Here is a 14,145-nt window from a genome sequence, read left to right as displayed (position 1 = left end):
GGACATGAGTCTGAGTGAACTCCGGGAGTTGGTGATGGACAGGGAGGCCTGGCGTGCCTCAATTCATGGGGTCACAGAGAGTCGGACACGAATGAGCAACTGAACTGAACTGACAAGATAGTGTGATGTATTGCTCAATGTGTACAGTACAAAGGAAAATTGCTAGAGGTGGTCAGAAATGAGAATGAACATTACCTTGAGTTACTGAGAAAAACTTCATGGAAGAAAAACAGACTGGGTCTTCATGATAGCTCTGGTTGAAAAGTTGAAGGGAAAGGGAAATCATGCCCCAAAGTGCTGTATTTAATGGTAGGAATTGATGTGGTAGTTAAGGCCAAGCCCTCGCTAATTCCAGGAAGTATTATCAGAAGTTATGGAGAGAAGGGATTATCCCATTACCTGAAATATGCTAGACTTTCTCGAGATATATACCATTGTATCTACAGGGGATCTGTTTTAGGACCTGCCTTGGACACTTAAGTCTGTGGATGCTCAAGTCCCATAGTTGGTTCTCTGTATCTATGAAATCCACATCTGCCCATTCACTCAACTTCAGATCATGTAATACTTTATTTACTAAAAGAATAAAAAAATTCGTGTAAGTGGACTGGTACAGCTTAAAGTTGTGTTGTTCAAGAGTCAAATGTAAATGAAAACATTTCCTTGAAAGAAAAATCTTTAAGACTGCTTCTGGTTTGTTAAGAAACAATGTCAGGAAGATCTCTTTCTTTTTTCTCTTTTTTAAAGGCATTCTCTCATTGAAAAAAGTAAGTTGAATACAATTCAAGGCTTATATGAGTGAGAAAAACAATTATTGGCTTATTTATTTAAACTAGCTTTTTCTTCTCTCTCCCAGTACATGTTCCAGGTAATCAAATCGAAAATTCTTTTCTGTATTACAAACTTAATATATTATCTCTTGAAGAATAAAAGTCAATGTAATTATTAAGAGTAAATTTCTTTCACTTTTTGGGCAAACTTCTGGCACTCAGGTGGAAAGGATTTATTTTCCTTATTGATTGCACAGAGAAGCCACTTTTTATATTAAGCTGTATTATAAGGGTCCTGGATTCAGCAACAAATTTTATTATTCATTTAGTTATGAACCTTTCACCTGTGAGTTGAAATCCTGTCCAGGTCCCAAGAGGAGGATTTTCTTGTGTCTTTTAATGTTGATTTGAAGAAGCTGGAACATCTCCACCATGGGATGAAAATTCCTAAAAATATTTGTACTATTATGTTTGTTAAAATGCAGCAAGTTAGAGTATTCTTTGTGGAGGATTTCTTTAAATAGTAAGATAAATATATTTTTTATTTTCAAAATTTCTTAAAAGTTTGTTTTATTGAAGTATAGTTGATTTATAATGGGCTAATTTCTGGTATACAGAAAAGTGATTCATTTATATATATAACTGACTAGTTATAAATATATATATTCTGTTTTCTGTCTATGAGTCTGTTTCTGTTAAGATAAATGTAAATAGTATTCTGGTTGTAAACATTTTCTAGGCAAGTCTTGTGTTTGAAACTAAATATATTCTAAATAACCTCTCTACCTGTAGCAGTCATACAATAAACACATCTATGTTTCTTCAGTATTTTTCTCACTTAGGGCCTAGTATTTGGCAGAACTGATTAGAAAAAATATATTCGAATCCCATAGTTAATAGGAAAAAAAAAAATGCCCCTGTATATCAAGAAAGCTGCTTAGACCTGAAACATTGAGCAGAACAGTAAACAGGTTGGTTTTGGTGATCTCTTTTAAAGTTATTGCTGCAATTATCTGAGTATATAACTTTGCTTTTCTTTTTCTCCTAAAGGAGACCTGAAAACAGTACAACCAAATGGCGAAATATTAAGTTGGATGTGATTTTCCTATTTCAATTTTAAATGTTCTCAAGGAAAATTAAATGATGCTGATTGTAGCCCCAAGTTCCTATTGTGCTGCAGTGCTAAATAATAAAAAGGAAATATATTTTTGTAACCCAGTAGTGTGACAGAGCTGCCGTTGGCTCAGCCACATACAAAGAAGCCTTGTTTGGCTGTAGTTTGCTAGGATGCTTTCTCTATTTATAGGCTCTCCAGTGAGGCCTTCTGGGGAATAACTACTCTGTGTAGCCATGCTTCTGTCAAGGATATGGAAAAAAAAAGGAAAGAAATCTCTGGCCTTGAACACGCTAATCAATATGTAATGATACGACTGAATCAATTACTTCTAATTTTTTAGGTCTATAAAATGTCAACTGTATGAATGTATTGGCAGGTTAAAAAATTTCCGGTGGGAAGATTTGGGAGAATGGCAATGAAACATGTAAAATATCATGTAGGAAACGAGTTGCCAGTCCAGGTTCGATGCACGATGCTGGATGCTTGGGGCTGGTGCACTGGGACGGCCCAGAGGGATGGTATGGGGAGGGAGGAGGGAGGAGGGTTCGGGATGGGGAACACATGTATACCTGTGGCAGATTCATTTTGATATTTGGCAAAACTAATACAATTATGTAAAGTTTAAAAATAAAATAAAATTAGAAAAAAAAAATTTCCAAGTAGAACAAATGTGTAAATTCAAGAGAATTTTTAAAAATCTGTTTTATTCATGAATATCACATTTTCTTTCAGATAAAAATTTATGGTTAATAGCATCTTCAGTGTGCAAATATCACCCTGTCAATATTTCTCTCTTCTAACAATGCAAGTCCTGATCTCTCTTTCTTACAGTGAAGAGTTTTCATTTGCAGTATGTAACATCACCATGGAGAAAAGATGAACATTTATGAGGTAGCAAGGGTCGCAACTTGTGAAGATGCAATGTCTTTTGTTTAATCATTGAAAAAAAAAAACAAACCCTACACATTTTACATTGATAGAGATCTAACAAATAGAACTTTTAAAATGTGAAGTACTAGGGAATAGCTTATCTCTTAAACGCTATAATCTCCTATAATCTGGGTCCTGCGCTGGGTTCTCTGTGTGCACTTTGATAATTCTCACATTCTAGTGGGTAGATCTTCCCCTCCACCAGCCCTTCCTTCTTTCTCTGTCTCTTTCCTGTTTCATTCCTTCTTTTTTCATTCCTTTATCCTTCTTTCAGCTTTCATTTTGAGAACTTTAACAAGTTATTATAAAATTAGTTCATACTAATTTTTTTTTTTTGCTTTATTATTTTTTTTACTTTACAATATTGTACTGGTTTTGCCATACATCAACATGCATCCACCACGGGTGTACACATGTTCCCCATCCTGAACCCCCCTCCCACCTCCCTCCCCATACCATCCCTCTGGGTCATCCCAGTGCACCAGCCCCAAGCTCCCTGTATCCTGCATCGAACCTGGACTGGTGATTCGTTTCTTATATGATATTATACATGTGTTAATCCCATTCTCCCAAATCATCCCCCACCTCCCTCTCCCACAGAGTCCAAAAGACTGTTCTATACATCTGTGTCTCTTTTGCTGTCTCGCATACAGGGTTGTCGTTACCATCTTTCTAAATTCCATATATTATGCGTTAGTATACTGTATTGGTGTTTTTCTTTCTGGCTTACTTCACTCTGTATAATAGGCTTCATCCACCTCATTAGAACTGATTCAAATGTATTTTTTTTTAATGGCTGAGATTTAAGAAAAATGGAAAAGCATAGGATGAAAATAACTTTCCTCAAAATCAACCATCATTGTCGTTTCATATATTTTCCTTCAATTTTTTAAAACAAATATTTTGTTTCATCAAGTTGACATAATAATCTATGGTCAATTTTATAACTTTTACTTTTTCACTCATGCCATGAACCTTATAGTTTTATTAAAATCTCTTTAAAGTGTTACTTACTTGTCTCCACAAAATTATACCATTTATTAAAAGCTTGGAAAAGCCTACATCATTTCATCATTTACTGTGATTTCTCTTATACTTTTAATCTTTTCCTCTCACTCACTTCAATCTCTGTCATCTGATAGTATCTGCAAGTGTCTCCCACTATTAAACGTATCATTTTTAAATCATATATCCCACTCTTAATTATTGCCCTTTCTCCTTCTCTTGGGAGTCAACTTCTTATTCAATTTTAAAGTCATTCTATTCACACTTCTGCCTCCACTGGTCGCTAAACAGCTTACTCTGGAAAATGGCACTGATGACAGCTGATACACCCAACTCACTGATTTCTTTGTAATCTTATCTGTGTCACATTTTTTTTGGCGGGCTGCCCTTCCTCTCCCTATCCCTTGGTGTGTTAGTACCCACTGGGCTCTGTCCTGGCTCTGCTTTTCAATCTTCACACTCTCATACTCTCCTGTGATTACTACTACACCCATATGTCCATTACTCTCAAGTACAGATTTCAGATCCAACTTTCTTTTTCTTGGCTATTACCACTTAGATGCTCCTCAGACAATTCCATCTCTTCATGTCTAAATGCTATTAATTCTCTTTCTGCTTTATTTTCTCTTAGATTCCCTTTCTCTTACCCTCCTTGTTCCAGAGTCAAAATATCAGCAATCAATCATCTTTGTTCCTTCCTCTCACCCATCTCATCCCCTCTGTTCAAATCATAAAGTTCTGAAAGAGAACCACCATCGCTTTACCCGTGTCTGCTCCTCCCCTCCTCAAAGCCACTGCTTCAATTCGGTCCTGTGACATCAGCCTGAGTATTCCCAGGTCCTGCTGCTTTGCTCCCCCTTTTCAGTAATGCTAGTCATCCTCAATCTGTTTGCCAAATACCTACTTGAATTTCAACCTTTTAGAACAAAGGTTAACCCTATAAAAATTTTCCTGAATTTCATCTTTCCAGTGTATAGCTGAATACTTCCTTCTTTGATTTTTTGCTATATTGTGCATACAGTTTTCCAGGGTGCTTATAGTCACAATATATGTACATTAAATTGTAACACCATAAGGCAGGGATCATGTCTGTAAGAGAATGTCTTTTTTTGACTTTGTATTTCTTGTGCCTGGAACACAGGAGATATGCAGTAAGTGGTAAATGAACAAATGGCTAGGCTTATAATATTTAATCTTTTCATTTATTTTAAATATTTTCAATTTACTACTTATATATACCTCTGTAAATCATATCAAAGATCTTTATTTGAATTTTGCATTCTTTCTTACAGATAGAAGTAATCCTTACAAGTTTAATTAGTGAGACAGGGTAGGAACATTTTGAAGATTCTTAGTACATATTGCTCAAATATGTGTCAGTTTGTTTTCCAGTTTAATCCAAATTTTAATAAATGTTTGTTTTTAAACAATAGCATAATGGAATCTTCGATTTCTTTTTTCTCTAGTATCTTGCTGGGGAGCTATTTTGGGGCTATATTCAGTTTCTATTGGGTTGGCCAAAAAATTTTGTTTGAGTTTTTCCATCAGTTCAGTTCAGTTGCTCTGTTGTGTCCAACTCTTTGCGACCCCATGGACTGCAGCACACCAGGCCTCCCTATCCATCACCAACTCCCAGAGTTTATTCAAACTCATGTCCATTGAGCCAGTGACACCACCCAACCATCTCATCCTCTGTTGTCCCCATCTCCTCTCGTCTTCAATCTTTCCCAGCATCAGGGTCTTTTCAAATGAGTCAGCTCTTCACATCAGGTGGCCAAAGTATTGGAGTTTCAGCTTTAACATCTGTCCTTCCAATGAACATTCAGGACTGATTTCCTTTAGGATGAACTGAGTTTTTTCCATAAGATGTTAAAAAAACAAAAACAAAAACCATGCATGAACATTTTGGCCAGCCCAATATTTGCAAACTAACAGCAACATGCTGAAGTTTGTAATATTAAATTGCTACCTCCCAATGCTATGGAAAATATGAAAGGTAGCATTTAATAAAAGCCAAATAGGCAAGGTACAAAAGCTTATTTCCTTTCTTTTTCTTTTGTCATAGTCTAATAAATTCTTAGTGGACTTTGATTATTAAGACACAGTGCAAGGCCTACCTTTTTAACCTTTTCTGAATAGACTATTGATTCAACTTAAACTGCTTTTTAAAAATTCAATATGCACATCTGGGGAGTTTGCTACCCCTGTGCTTTACAGAAAAGTTGTGAGAATTAATACATTTATAGAGCATTATGTGCCTTTTAGATGAAATGTTTGGTATAAAATACAACTCTAGCATTGTTATTTAAAAGCAAACTTCTTTGGGGAAAGAAGAAAGGATTCCACAATAACTTTTGATTAAAAGTTATATACTCCAGCATTTTTTTCCAAAGGTGATCTCCAAGGAAGCCTTGAAAATTGTACACCTTGCTGTCTGCTGATATGATGCAGCATAAAAGAGAAGTGATATGGATTTATTTTTGTCCACCTATTTTAGGTCAGTATGATTTTGTATTTGTTCTCAGCTCATCTTGGTAACTCTTAGTTTACTGTTGCATTTTACATAATTTTGAGTTATTTCTTGACTGAGTTTATTGTTTAATTGGAACTGAATTCATGTGGCTAATTCCCTGCAGATCTTTCTTTCTCACTCTCTCTCTCTTTTTTCTTACAGAGCAGATCCCATGTGATCTGGAATGCATGGGGTTTTGGTAGCTATGGTAACCACATCATAAACCTTGATGGATGGCAGGTGCTTTACTCACTTCAACTATTAGAACCTATGGGCACTCGATGTGTTCAGCCAAGAATGACATTTGCCCACAGGGATCATAAAACAAAAAGAACCTTTACTTTTGATTTGGCAGTGAGGAGATAACAGACAAGTACTAACGAGGATGTAATGAAACTGGATGAGGATTACTCTGGTAAATACTGCTGAAAGGGAGAAACCTGCAGCTAAAGCAGAGGGTGTAGTTTAAATAGCAAAGCAGTGTAATCTCTCTCTACACTGTAAGTGCTTCTGGTAACAAATACTGTATTTGTATCTGTTATCTGTGAGTCTTGACACCTTGAGTTATGTGTGGGTGATAAATCAAATTTTAGGGATTATAATTTCAGAACTTTTGAAAGTTGTAACATGTTTACCTGAAAGATGGAAAGAAACACATTTATTAGGTTTTTGATGATTTTGATGATTTGGGGAGTAGGGATGAGGAGATGGTAGGTAGCCTGATAGACGACAGAATTGGGATTCAAAATCACTCGGATGAACTGAAGATGATGTAACTCATGAAAATGTGATTAGAATCAGGCAGAAAGATTTATGTTAGAAGAGCACAGGGGTCACACTCAAGAAGAAGCACTTTAGGAAGATATCGTGTATGCAAAGGAGACTAAAAGTAAGCAGGGACTTATAACAGGAAATACTGTATTTAAGAGAACAGATCACTGAGTGCTATTTAATAAATCAAGAATTTCGGAAACTGATGGATTTGAGTAGAGAAACAAAATACTTGAGGTTGTCCCAGAGGACTGCAACAGTGCAGGGTCAAAGGAAATACGATAAAAGGCAAAATCAACATTGGCCTTCAAGAGCCGTTTTTTTTGTCACTCAAAACGCCTGTTCAGCTGTCCCCTGGGTTAAAAGAAACAAACCGCATATGGAGTAGGAGAGCTCTGGATGTCATCAGGACATTTCTAGGCAGTGAATTCTACTGATCATTAGAGAAGGTTTATTAGAAGAGATTTTGAAATCATTCTCTTTAAGCATCTTTAAAAGCAGGATGGTAATTTTGCTGTGAGAGGTAGAGAGATGACTCAGGCTGTAATGGGCTCCATGCTTCTCAAATCCTCTTCAAAGTCTTGAAAGCACGGTTCCATTTCTGATCAAGGAAACATAACATTCTCAATTTTCTCTGTGGAGTTGCCTGTAAAATTCCACAGAGAGCAGATCCATTTAGTCTAATCCATCATTTACTCTAATATTCTAAGTCTCATGAGATTTCAATGGACCCCAACATTGTGGTAAAATGTCCTCTTTGGACATCCTAATTAACTTGAGTAGATCATTTTTCCTTATACTTCTCTCCTTACAGCATTTTGCACATTTAGTTTAGGCATTTTTATAAGAAGCCCATCAACTTTCCAAGCTCTGTCATAATATGAAGATTTAGAATAGTTTCTCTGGCAGTTTTAAAAGTTATAAAAAACACTAAAGTGGCTTGGAGCCAATATAATATTTTCCTGGACCTAGCTCAATTGTTTTCTCTATTGCATATTGTTTTCTCTAATGCATATTTGGAGCATTTTGGTTTTAATCAGGGTTATGTTGGCTTATGTAACACGAGACACTCAGAGTAGCCAAAGTAAAAAAAAAAGTTTATTAGTTTCTGTTGTTGTAAGTTGTCTGACTCTTTGCTACCCCATGGACTGTAGCCCACCAGGCTCCTCTCTCCATGGGATTTCCTAGGCAAGAATACTGGAGTGGGTTGCCATTTCCTCTTCAGGGGATCTTCCCACTCCAGGGATCAAACATGCATTTCCTGCCTTGGCAGGGAGATTGTTTACCACTGAGCCACCTGAGAAGTCCAGTTTTTCAGTAGGCAATGAGAAAACCTCATAGAACTGGAGGGTGACAGGTACATCTGAGCCTCATTGAACGGCTGGATTCAGGAACTGGAAACATGTTATGAACAGAAGAATCCCGCCACACCTCCCCTTTTCCCCTGTGCCTAGAGCCAGATGTTGCCGGGAGCCGGCGAGAGACATTCCACTCGTGACAAAGGTCATGAGGAAGGAGGCTCGGCATACGTAAAGGCGGGATCGAGCCTCGGGAGTCCCCCCAGATATTCTCGAGCATCTTCCCCCCAAAACCAGAGTCTGCCTACTTTATTGCTTTGTGCTCTCACCTCTGACTTTACTGGGGGCTGTCCCCCACCACCATCTCACTCTCTCTGTCAAAGAGCTAACTTACAGCTCCAATAATAAAGTTCCTGGGCAACTAGGAGTGTTTAAATCCAAAGCCCTCAGATGGCTCTCTAACTCGCCTGACAAGTTTACCCGGACTCCTACAGCTATGCATAGGATTGTTTACAGTCTCCCAGCCTCGAGAGGCACGGGAAGCTTAAGATATTCAAATAGCTTAGAGCCTCTCAGAGAGTTAGAAATTGTCAGAATAAAACTAGTAAAAGGTTTCATTGATGAACCAATGCTTGTTGCCAAGTTTCCACATCCTCTGAATTGTATCCTTGAATATGTATTAATTAATATAGTTGGTATGTAGAAAAAATAAGTAGTGGCCTTGGTGTTAGTAACTTTAGACCCTTAAGGTAACAAATTCTTTCCTTTGTTGTAAACCCATTACACATCTGCCCTATAGGAATGCAATTTTATCTTTGGAAGATGGCGCCAAACCTTAAAATAATTACTCTTAGAGAAAATAAGTCTTATGGTGGATAAGTCTTTGTCAAGAGTCATAAAATGTTAATAGGCCTTCTGGCCAGAAGATGATGTAAATCACCTAAACCATTTGTATACGATAAATTTGCAGGAAAGAAACCCTGGTTTTTGATAAGGATCAAAGACTGCTGACTTTGCATCCCTTATTATCCTCTATGTGTAACTTAGGGTATAAAAGCCCCTGTTGAAAATAAAGCTATGGGCCTTACTCACCAACGCTTGGTCTCCCCATGTCATTTTACTCCTTAACTTCCAGCTGAGTCTCCATCTGGAGCGCAGATATCCTCTGCCACCATTTATTTGCCTGGACTTCTAAGACCCACTTGAGGAGGTGTCTAAGGTGGGGCACCTGCGGCCTCCGTGGTCAGAGCTAACCTGGTGTCACAGGTTATATTGATTTTACGCGTAAACCAAGCTACTCAGCTTCTTTTCTCCACTGAATTTTCCTACTGAGCTATCCTCATTCTATTATTCTTTATATCTCTAATTAACATTTGAATAGGTCGCCTAAGCCATCTCCCCTTCGAATACCCTGGATCAGCCGGGGCTGGACCCCGGCAAGTTGTAGATTTTTTTATATGACCATGGTTATTGATGTAAGATATTGAGTTCCAATGTCAAATTCTTGTGACTTCTTATCAGACTTTCTGATAAGATCATTTGGATCAGCTGTGGCCAGGAGAATCCAGGCATATGGCAGTGGTCTTCTCAAAGTGTGACCTTTGGACAATCACCTGGGAATTTGTTAGATCTGCTGAATAAAAACTGGGGGGGGGGGGGGTGGCTCTGACATCTGTTAACAAGCCCTCCAAGTAATTATGAGGCACCCTAAAGTTTGGAAACCTCTGTATGGTGACCAGCTTATTTTTTATTCCCTCTTGGTCTGAGCATTGAAAATCTAGCATCTTGGAAACCCCTCAGTCCAGGACAAACTAGGACAGTTTCACCACTGTCTGAATTAACCACATAACAATGGTGAATAGACAGGAGCTGCAGCTTCTCTTGTTTTGAAAATACAAGGTCAAAGTAATACATGTGTAAATTAATTTTAATTTGTGAGAATTCAAATTTTGTTTTAGAGAGTTCAACCAAGTCATGGAAATACTGTGTTGCCATGGATCATCAAATGTATTTCATGATTGAACTCACTCAGGGGAAGGGTGAGAATGTTTGTTTCATTGTTCTTTCCAGAAGTCTGCAACTCAAGGGAGTTATCATTCTACATTAAATCAAAAACCTCTAAACACCTTCATCGTAATGAAAAAATCTTTCACAATGGACAGTTTGAAAAATGTAAAAGTTATTCTCCGTCACTGAGATTTTATGGGGAAAGCTGGTTCTAAGCACTACCTTTCTAAGCTTCCTAATAAATCAACACTATTGAAAACATTTAAAAGTGTCACTGTGGCATAGAAATTATCCCCATAGAAAATTATGACTTTTTTTCGCTTTTCTATTGCTTCAAGAACACTTTACAAAATTGCCAATGTCTGCCACTCCTCCAAACCCTATAGCAGATGTGAACAGAATCATATATTGGAAAACATGACGGCTGTGCATTCATAAGAAAGTCTTATCGAACAAAATGCATTAATGCTTCCTAGCTGTATTGGGATTTATAGTAAATCATCAGGAATCATATTCTAGGGGATTTAAAAGAGACTTAGAATCTCTTGACTTAAAATACTTAAAGGAGAGCAGGTCTGAGGATTTATAGAGTTTACAAATTTGCTAATACTCAAAACATTATTCTAGAAAGTCTTTATTAAGCAAAATAAATAACACCTTTTATCTTTCCAGAGGGAAACTTTAACTTCTAAGAGGAAAGTTCTTTGGAAGGAATGTGTTGCTTTCACATTCCATTCAATCAAAAAAAGCTGGCTGATGACATACTACAGTTTAATTCTTTTAAGAGGCCCACTGGTGAGGGTTCATTTATCCTTGTCTGATTTATGAGTTAATCTTGGATCAAACAAAGATTGATAGGTAAACCTATGTCAGTTGATGAAGTAAATATTCCACAAACACCTTGCAGTGAAATATTAACTTGTTTGGACACTTCTGAACCTTCAGATAAGTAACATTTCCGGGAGGGAAGCTAGTCCCCTATTTCTATCATACTTTAATTATACATTTGGTTCTAATCAAAGACCTGAGAGGAACTTTCTACTTTTTCATTAAATTACTGAGTTGGAAGAAAATTTAGACCATTAGATTCAACTTCCTAAATTTACGTGAGAAAACTGGAGCCATGGCTTGGCCAAGGTTACAAGGTTCAAGGTGCTCATCTCATGGGGAAAACACTGAATGCTAAATTTGATCTACCCAAAAGTCACTTATGTGAATTTTCCTCAAATTTTAGCCTATTATATTATTTGGAAAATGAAAAGTTTGGTTTGGGAAAGAGAGGCTTTAGAATTTAAAGGTATAATATGTATAAATTTCATAGGGTCATATCAGATATGTATAAACTAGAACTCTGTTCTTTTTCTAATAACTTATTTTCTCTCAGTCTTCATTACTGTTTCTCACAGAAGATTGAAAAATTATTTTTTAATTGAAGCATAGTTGATTTACAGTATTAATGTTAGTTTCCAGTGTATAGCATGGTGAATCCAAATTTATAGATTATATTCCATTTGAAGTTAAATCTTTAAAAAGAAGAATGATATTTTTGTTTTTATTTATTTTTAAACATTAAACATTTTTTAATGGAGTATAGTTGATTTACTACGTTGTGTTACTCTCTGCTGTGGAGCAAAATGAATCAGTTATATATATACATACAACATATATCCACTCTTTTTATATTTTTCCCCCATAAAAGTATTGAGTAGAGTTTTCCGTGCTATGCATTTATGTCCTTCAGTTCAGTTCAGTCGCTCAGTCGTGTTCGACTCTTTGCTACCCCATGAATCGCAGGACACCAGGCCTCGCTGTCCATCACCAGCTCCCTGAGTTCACTCAGACTCACGTCCATCGAGTCAGTGATGCCATCCAGCCATCTCATACTCTGTCGTCCCCTTTTCCTCCTGCCCCCAGTCCCTCCCAGCATCAGAGGCTTTTCCAATGAGTCAATTCTGCATGAGGTGGCCAAAGTACTGGAGTTTCAGCTTCAGCGTCATTCCTTCCAAAGAAATCCCCTTCAGAATGGACTGGTTGGATCTCCTTGCAGTCCAAGGGACTCTCAAGAGTCTTCTCTGACACCACAGTTCAAAAGCATCAATTCTTCGGCGCTCAGCTTTCTTTACAGTCCAGCTCTCACATCCATACATGACCACTGGAAAAACCATAGCCTTGACTAGACGAACCTTTGTTGGCAAAGTAATGTCTCTGTTTTTCAATATGCTATCTAGGTTGGTCATAACTTTTCTTCCAAGGAGTAAGCATCTTTTAATTTCATGGCTGTAGTCACCATCTGCAGTGATTTTGTCCTTATTAGTTATCTATTTTATTTATGCACCCTCCCATTTCCCTCACCCTTCCCCCTGTGGACATAAGATTGTTTTCTACATCTGTGACTCTCTTTCTGTTGAAAATTTTTATTTCTACATATTCCAATCCCTTCCACCTTAAAACTGAATAGTTCTCAAGTCCAACAGTTTCAAATATGCGAGTCCAGTTTGGGTAAAATGGATTCAGTTACTGCTGGATTCCCAACACTGTGCAGTTGAATGATCTTTCTTTTTCTCTTTCTCTGAGCCCACATCCCTCCTTCCTCATCCTCCTCTGGCATGGATGACATCTGCAGCCTGTAGTAAAACACCTGCCATGAGGAGAGGATTGGCTTGAATGCTCTTGTCCAAACCCTGGCTTGGTTTTTGGTACAGAGCATATCTCACCACTAGTGCCCTAGAAGGTGACTCTTTTGGTGACTCTGTTCATAAGGCTCTTTAGCTAATTGTGAGATACCCAGGGCTTCTAAGATGCCCAATACTCCAGCCAATGCTTGTGTGATTCTTTCAGCTTCTTGAGGGGCTCAGTGCCTCCATTATTCATGCTCTCAGCCACCATTTAAAGAAGATTGTCCGGCCACAATAAGCCCTAACAGATCCTTCCCATATCTGAAGTGGAAAGAGAGAACAGACCCAGGTAACACACAGGCCCTTTCTTTTCTTACCTTTTTCAGGTTAGTTGCCATTTCTCTTTGACTCTCCTTTCTTACCGCCCAGCATAAAAGGGCCCATTTGTGGGCTTTATTCCATGGCCAACTCCTATGGGAACAAGAAAGCCCCTGAAATTAACAAATCTTGAAACATCAGATCTCCCAAATTTCATGGCTAGACTGACTGAATGCTACCTTTTAATGGATAAAGATAAACATCTTCCTTCTTCAAACTCTTCAGGCTCAAATACCCATTTATCTCTCTTTTTTAATTAAAACATAGTTAATTTTGTGTGACCTTGTGGTGTAATGGTAGCATGTCTGACTCCAAGTCAGAAGGTTGTGTGTTCAAGTCACATTGGGGTCAGATCGGTTTTTTGGGCTTCCCTGGTGGCTCAGACAGTAAAGAATCTGCCTGAAATGCAGGACGCCTAGGTTCCATCCCTGAGTCAGGAAGATCCCCCAGAGAAGGGAATGGCTACCCATTCCAGTATTCTTGCCTGGAGAATTTCATGGACAGAGGAGCCTGGCAGGCTACAGGCGAAGGGTTTGCAAAGAGTTGGACACAACTGAGTGACTAATACACACATATAGTTAATTTATAATGTGTTAGTTTCAAGTATATATCAAAGTGATTCAGTTATACAAACGCATATATTCTTTGTCATATTCTTTTCCTTTATATGTTATTACAAGATATTGAATATTATCAATAGCTCCATGTGCTATACAGTAGGTCCTTGTTGTTTACCAATTTA

General features: G+C 37.6%; 1 non-coding gene across 1 annotated transcript; it reads left to right on the top strand.

Annotated features, from left to right (window-relative positions):
• The first annotated feature begins 13,682 nt into the window (after positions 1 to 13,682).
• On the top strand, positions 13,683 to 13,754 carry TRNAW-CCA. The gene has a single exon. It is a non-coding gene; the product is annotated as a tRNA-Trp (tRNA).
• Positions 13,755 to 14,145: the final 391 nt, after the last annotated feature.

This window comes from Bos indicus x Bos taurus, chromosome 1 (assembly GCF_003369695.1).
Source record: "Bos indicus x Bos taurus breed Angus x Brahman F1 hybrid chromosome 1, Bos_hybrid_MaternalHap_v2.0, whole genome shotgun sequence".
In the NCBI taxonomy this organism is placed as follows: domain Eukaryota; kingdom Metazoa; phylum Chordata; class Mammalia; order Artiodactyla; family Bovidae; genus Bos; species Bos indicus x Bos taurus.
Note: the sequence above shows the minus strand (reverse complement) of the source record. Positions and strands in the feature narration are given on the sequence as shown.